This window comes from Colobus angolensis, unplaced genomic scaffold (assembly GCF_000951035.1).
Source record: "Colobus angolensis palliatus isolate OR3802 unplaced genomic scaffold, Cang.pa_1.0 Scaffold51, whole genome shotgun sequence".
In the NCBI taxonomy this organism is placed as follows: domain Eukaryota; kingdom Metazoa; phylum Chordata; class Mammalia; order Primates; family Cercopithecidae; genus Colobus; species Colobus angolensis.
The window spans coordinates 10,824,187-10,831,967 of NW_012118599.1; the positions used below are offsets into that span (position 1 = coordinate 10,824,187).

Sequence of the window (7,781 nt, forward strand, 5' to 3'; positions counted from 1 at the left end):
GACAAAGGGCTAATATCCAGAATCTACAAAGAACTCAAACAAATATACAAGAAAAAAACAAACAACCCCATCAAAAAGTGGGGAAAGGATATGAACAGACATTTCTCAAAAGAAGACATTCATACAGCCAACAGACACATGAAAAAATGCTCATCATCACTCGCCATCAGAGAAATGCAAATCAAAACCACAATGAGATACCATCTCACACCAGTTAGAATGGCCATCATTAAAAAATCAGGAAATAACAGGTGTTGGAGAGGATGTGGAGAAATAGGAACACTTTTACACTGTTGGTGGGATTGTGAACTAGTTCAACCATTATGGAAAACAGTATGGCAATTCCTCAAGGATCTAGAACTAGGTGTACCATATGACCCAGCCATCCCACTGCTGGGTATATACCCAAAGGATTATAAATTATTCTACTACAAAGACACATGCACACGTATGTTTATTGCGGCACTATTCACAATAGCAAAGACTTGGAATCAACCCAAATGTCCATCTGTGACAGACTGGATTAAGAAAATGTGGCACATATACACCATGGAATACTATGCAGCCATAAAAAAGGATGAGTTTGCGTCCTTTGTAGGGACATGGATGCAGCTGGAAACCATCATTCTTAGCAAACTATCACAAGAAGAGAAAACCAAACACCGCATGTTCTCACTCATAGGTGGGAACTGAACAATGAGATCACTTGGACTCGGGAAGGGGAACAGCACACACTGGGGCCTATCATAGGGAGGGGGGAGGGGGGAGGGATTGCATTGGGGAGTTATACCTGATATAAATGATGAATTGATGGGTGCTGACGAGTTGATGGGTGCAGCACACCAACATGGCACAAGTATACATATGTAACAAACCTGCACGTTATGCACATGTACCCTAGAACTTAAAGTATAATAATAAAAAAAAAAAAGAAATCTTTGCCTTTTACCTAGCAGGTATCCTGTTTTACTTTAGACTGCATCCTCTTATTAGTTCTCAGGGAAGGGAAGTGTGATCTTTCTAGTGATTCTTTTATACATAATTGTGTGGTTACATAACTGTTTCCTGTGTTGACCATATCCCTCAGCAAGCACATGGTAAACGCTTTGAGAATAAGGATGGTGTCTTACCCTTCTTAGCTTCACCCACAGTACCTGACTGTATGATGGATATCTACTAGGTGTTCAGTAAATATTTGATAGAAGAAGTGGGTGAATGAATCAGATGATTTATTAAATAGATAATTTAACTCAGATTGTTTATCCTTATAAATCTTTTTTATTGGCAACACTTTTATTTTTCCTTACACAGTGGTGTGTTGCTGGGGCCTAATGTTCTCACATAATGGTAGAAAACCAAAATTTGTTATCATCTCTTTGAAGAATTGAGAATTCTGTACAAAAAAAAAGAAAAAGAAAAAAACTTACATAAATTAAAAGGATGAATACATTTACGGGTGTAAATGTAAACCGCTTCCAACTCAAAGCAAGTAACAGCCCACTGTGGTCCAGTAGGAAAAGATCAGCTAAGAAAGGAAACTGGGTCCTACGGCTTGGACTTTTCCAACCCTGACAGACCAGCAGGACAGAAACAACTGGTTCAGAAGCCCTTGCCAGCCTCTAGAGAAATCCCAGGACACTCAGCCCTGACACATTAGTACCCTGCACAGATCAGAGACTGCTGGCCACACAGACTTACCAAGCCACAGACTTGTCTTCCACAAGCACGTTCTTACCTCAGCCATGAAGTGACGAAGCCACACGTACTAAGGGTTGAAATCAAAGATATGTACAGGGTATTAAACAAATAACCAAGGGCAACAGTTAACTGGAATACAAGGTTAAAATCAGCAACAAGTTCTATGTTCCAGTGCTGATATCAGATACAAGCTTCAAGGACAATTTCTTTTCAAAGGCTTATTCCAGTATTGTGAGGATAGCATGAGGTGTATGCATTTTCCATGGGCAAATTTATACTTCTGAATTAACCCATGCAGCAAATGCTATGCATCTGCTATCTGCTTGCAATCCATTTAGAAACATTTGCGATGGACGATGGAGGGGCCTGACTCGTCGTACTCCTGCTTGCTAATCCACATCTGCTGGCAGGTGGACAGTGAGGCCAGGATGGAGCCAGCGATTCACACCGAGTACTTGCGCTCTGGGGGCACTACATCTTGATCTTCATGGTGCTGGGTGCCAGGGCAGTGATCTCCTTCTGCATCCTGTCGGTGATGCCAGGGTACATGGTGGTGCCACCAGACAGTACTGTGTTGGCATACAGGTCTTTGAGATGTCCATGTCACACTTCATGATGGACTTGAAAGTACTTTCATGGATGCCACAGGATTCCATGCCCAGGAAGGAAGGCTGGAACAGTGCCTCGGACACCGGAACTGCTCATTTGCCAATAGTGATGACCTGGCTGTCAGGCAACTCATAGCTCTTCTCCAGGGAGGAGGAGGATGCAGCAGTGGCCATCTCCTGCTTGAAGTCCAGGGCGACATAGCATAGCTTCTCCTCGATGTCGTGCACGATCTTCCGCTTGGCCATGGCGGTGAAGCTGTAGCTGTGCTAGGTGGGGATCTTCATGAGGTAGTCAGTAAGGTCCCGGCCAGCCAGATCCAGATGCAAGACAGTGTGAGGGAGGGTGTAGTCCTTGTAGATGGGCACCGTGTGGGTGACCCCATCTCCAGAGTCCATGACAATGCCAGTGGTGCACCCAGAGGTGTAGAGGGTCAGCACGGCCTGAATGGCTGTGTACATGGCCGGGGTGTTGAAGGTCTCGAACATGATCTGAGTCATCTTCTCCCTGTTGGCCTTGGGGTTTAGCGAGGCCTCGGTCAGCAGCACCAGCTGCTCCTCCAGGGCCACACGCAGCTCGTTGTAGAAAATGTGGTGCCAGATCTTCTCCATGTCATCCCAGTTTGTGACGATGCGGTGCTTGATGGAGTACTTCAGGGTCAGGATGCCGCACTTGCTCTGGGCCTCATCGCCCACGTAGGAGTCCTTCTGGCCCATGCCCACCATCATGCCCTGGTGCCGGGGGCACCTGACGATGGAGGGGAACATGGCTCGGAGGGCATTGTCCCAGCAAAGCCGCTTTTCACATGCTGGAGCCATTATCAATGAAGAGCGGGGATCTCTTCTTCCATTGCCACCGGCGGAGGAGTGTGGAGCACCGGGAGGACATGGCGCAGGGGCTGGCAGCCATGACTGAGCATCTTTATAAATCTTATCATAAAACTGAAATATACAACGCTACATAAAAACTTTCTACCTCTTATGAAAAAAAATGCCTCGTTACCTGATCTGTTCTCACAGATGTCCTCAATCTCAGAGCATCAGAGAGAAGAAGAGGCCATCATTCATTCATTCAACAAACATTTATTGAGGGCCTACTATGTGCTTGTGCCAGGCACTATAACAGGCCTTGGAAAGATAGGACAGCTCAGTGAAAAACACACCCCAAGTCCTTGTGCTTACTGAGCTTACATTTTATAGGCATTTAGCGGTTAGAAAGTACTACAGACTGAATTGTATCCACCTCCAACCCCAAATTCACATGTTGAAGCCATAACCCCCAATGGGACTATATGTGGAGACAGGGCCTTTTTGTAGGTAATTAATGCCAAATGAGGTCATAAGGGTGGGGCCTTAACCCAGTAGAACTGGTGTCCTTATAAGAAGAGGAAGAGGCCGGGCGCGGTGGCTCAGGCCTGTAATCCCAGCACTTTGGGAGGCTGAAGCGGACAGATCACGAGGTTAGGAGATTAAGACCATCCTGACTAACACGGTGAAACCCCGTCTCTACTAAAAATACAAAAAATTAGCCAATCATGGTGGCGGGCACCTGTAGTCCCAGCTACTAGGTAGGCAGAGGCAGGAGAATACCACGAACCCAGGAGGCAGAGGTTGCAGTGAGCTGAGATCATGCCACTGCACTCCAGCCTGGACAACAGAGTGAGACTCCTTCTCAAAAAAAAAAAAAAGAAGAAGAAGAAAAAGAGATGCCAGAGACTGCTGTCTTTCCACATACACAGAGAGAAAAGGCCATGTGAGGAAACAGCTAGGAGGCAGCCTCTGGCAAACCAGGAAGACAGACCTCACTGGAGCCTCACCTTGAAGGCACCTTGATCTTGGACTTCTCACCTCTAGAACTGAAAGAAAGTAAATTGTTGTCTCGCAAATACCTAGACTGTGGTATTTTGTTATGAAAACCTGAATAGATTAATGTAAAAAGTGTCAATGGCTACTGTAAGATAGAAGAGGAGAAAGGAAAGAAAGGAAATGGCTCACAGAACAGGAACACTGAATGACTGTAATCACTATTTTGAATTTTTTAAAAGTTATTTTACAAGATCCCCTATCTTTATGGATTCCAGTAGAGGAAAATCGACAACTTTCCATGATACTCCCCTTGATTCCCTGGTTTCCTCAGCACCATCTACAGCCTTTTGCTGCATGGTTATGTCTAATATTTATCTGCCTCCCGAGGCTCATATACCACTCCCATAGGATGTCTCGGCCTCATTCAGACACCAGCTGCTGCTGCTCAGAGGCTGCTCTAAATATAACCGCATCCCTCTCACGGTTTTCTCTTTTCTCCAGTGAATCAAACGCTTTGATTCTCAGTTCTGGTTTTAATTGACCAACCAGGCAATTTATTTCCAAATATAAATGATGTCCCTTCTGTATTTCAGAATTGTAAAAGATAGTCTGCTCTCCTTTGACTCCTGAATTAGGTAAGCATATACCCCAGCTAATGGCCACATGGGCCTATCCCCTGATCCCTCAACTAAAGTCTGGGTGTTTGTATGTGTTATCTATTGCCATTTAATAAATTACCATAAGTGTAATGGTTTCGACAACACACATTTATTATCTCCACATATGTGGGTCAGGAATCCAGCTGAGCTGGGCCCTCTACTTCAGGGTCTTTCACAAGGATACAATCAGATTGGTGACCAGGGCTAGGGTCTCATCTGAAAGCTCGGCTGGGAAAGGATCCACTTCCAACTCACTCAGGTTGTTGGCAGAATTCTGTTCCTCCAAGGCTGCTGGACCGAGGGCCTGAGTTTCTTGCTAGCTGTTGGCCAACAGCCACCCTAAGATCCTTGCCACATGAACCTCTTCTTGCTACACGGGGCTCTTGAACATGGCTATTTCCTTCACCAAAGCATGAAAGCCAAGAAGCCAGATAGAGAAAATCTGCTAATGAGACAGAGGTTACATGCTTATAACATAATTATGGAAATGATAGCTCATCACCTTTGTTGTTATCCTATTAATCAGAAGCAAGTCACAGGTCCAGACCACTCAAGGGAGAGTAGGTTCATATGCAAGGAGGCAGGCATAATCAGGGATATCGGGAGGCAGGCATTATCGGGTCATCTCAGAAACTTCCTCCCACAGTACTGGTGAGCAGAAAAGAAGCCACTCGTATCCATTACTCATCCCTACATCTCTTCTGCTTACTTTCTTATTTCTTAAGAAAAGAAAGCCTCAGGAAGGTGATACTGGTTTGGTTGTGATCATCAATCTCTTAGACATCATAGGTCAATTCTATGAAATTTCTCCTGCACTCCAGACACCTCTTACCATGAGCCACTTGGATGACCAATAGGTACCCTCTACTAAACCCACCTGACATGGGATGTACATAATGTCTGCCAAAAACTACCCTTCCTTTCTCAGGGAATGAGCCATACTATCGGAATTTCTCAAGCCAGAAACTAAGTTACCCTGACTCCTTCCTTTCCATCACTCTGCCTTTATGGAGTAAAATATTAAGCATGTATTTCAAAAAAAGTATAAATTATGTGGAAGGGAATGAGGGTAGCTATTTGGTAATGATGGAGATAGGGTAACACAACAAGGGAATTCCCATGTGATTTGGGTAAATTAATTGACATCTCTAAGATATAGTTTTCTCAACTAAGAATGGAGGGATAATAATAGTAGACATAAATCAAGGAATTATTATGAGGATCAGAGGAAATGATATCTGTGAAATGCTTGTATATCTTACATCCCACAAGCCCTCTATATATGTCAGCTACTATATCAGCTGTTAGAGAACCACATTATGGCTGTCATCGTTTGCTCACGTAACTCAATAGTGTCTTATCTCTTACATCCTCCACTTTAGAGACTAAGAAGCTAATTACTTATTTTCCCAGCCTCTCTTGTAGCTGGGGCTTCCCAGGGGACAGAGTTCTCGAAAAGCTTTTGTTTTTCTAATGAGAACATCTTTCTTCCTTCAACAAAGATTCAGTGTCTGCAGTGTCAGCAACCCTCTGTGTCCATGAGGTAGCAAGCATTTAGTTGAACATGAGTACACTAAGGATGGTGGAGTGGAATCTCTGAGAATTCTGTCAAACAGCAGAACCAATCCAGCATCCAGCTACCTGCAGGCTTCTTGTTACCTAAGAACATGAAACCTCTCCATGTTTAAGATACTGTTGATCAGGAATTCTGTTATTTGCAGCTGAAAGCACTCCTAACAGATATATTTGTCAGTAGCCTAGAAGTTAAATATCTGAAATGTTAAGTCCATACATTTTGGCTAAGATCATAACCTCTATCAACTCAAGGCTTGAAATCCTGTCTCTTTCCACACTGGATAACTTTTTATGTAGTGTAAATTCAGAAAAAGTTTGTGGCCTCTCTAATGTTCTCTGTTTGTTCTTCTTGCTAGTTTACTGCATTTACCTAAAAACTGTATCCCTGACAGTGAAAGCAGCCCCACATATTCAAGGCTCCAATATTATGTCAAAGAAGTAGTAAGAAGAGAAAAGGTATCAATACTAAAAAGAGGCAGAACTTCAGAAAGAGACAACAAACAAAAGAGGAGGGAGGGAAATACAGAGATATAACCATATAGAACATCAGCCCTTGGTGTTCGAAGATTTAGTTTGTAGTTTTATTTTTAGAGATGGGGCTCTTGCTGTTACTCAAGCTGGAGTGGAGTGGCGTGATCATAGCTTACTGCAGTGTTAAAGTCCTGGGCTCAAATGATTCTCCAACCTCCTAAGTAGCTGAAAGTATAGGCACAAGCCACTGCACTAATTAGTTTTTTGTTGTTGTTGTTTGTTGTTTGTTTGTTTGTTTTTAATAGAGATGGGGTCTCACCAAGTTGCTCAGGCTGATTTCAAACTCCTGATCTCAAAAAGTCTTCCGTCTCAGTCTCCCAAAATGCTGGGATTATAGGTGTGAGCCACTGTGCCCAGGCTAAAGTTCTTACAGTATTGATCTTAGATGTTGCCCTCAAGCATACATTTATTACATGACTTTCTCCCACATTCTGTCTCTTCCTAAGAATTCTCAGGAGGGATATTTCAGGATCATAAAACACACATATATATATAGACTTCAGACAGGCAATTTACAAAGTAGATAAGTGTCTATCCAATGTAAGTTAAGGGCCCAGTGAAAACTTACCTTCTGCAAAATATCTGGTCTATACTACTGCCTGTAAATGCCAATACCTGGCTGAAAATGCTACCTTGAGACTTACTAATGTGCAGATGACCCAGCAATGGACTGACTCTAGAACTGCAATGGCCACTAGCCACCTGTAGCTATTAGACACTTGAAATGTAGCCAGTGCTATATATTGAAGTTAAGGGCCCAGTATGTCCAATACATTAAATGAATAAGTCAGCAGAGCTTTAATAAACAATCAGATTAACATCCCAGTAGGAGAATTACAATCCCATAAGTAGTAGATTTAAATCCTTACTGGTCCTAAGTTGTGGGTCAGCAAAAGCATTTGCCTGT

The 7,781-nt window shown here is 43.4% G+C and overlaps 1 pseudogene across 1 annotated transcript; it reads right to left on the minus strand.

Moving 5' to 3' along the window:
• Positions 1 to 2,032: 2,032 nt before the first annotated feature.
• LOC105524871 lies at positions 2,033 to 3,154 on the minus strand (annotated as a pseudogene). Its single transcript, XR_001003823.1, has one exon. The product of XR_001003823.1 is annotated as an actin, cytoplasmic 2-like (transcript).
• Positions 3,155 to 7,781: the final 4,627 nt, after the last annotated feature.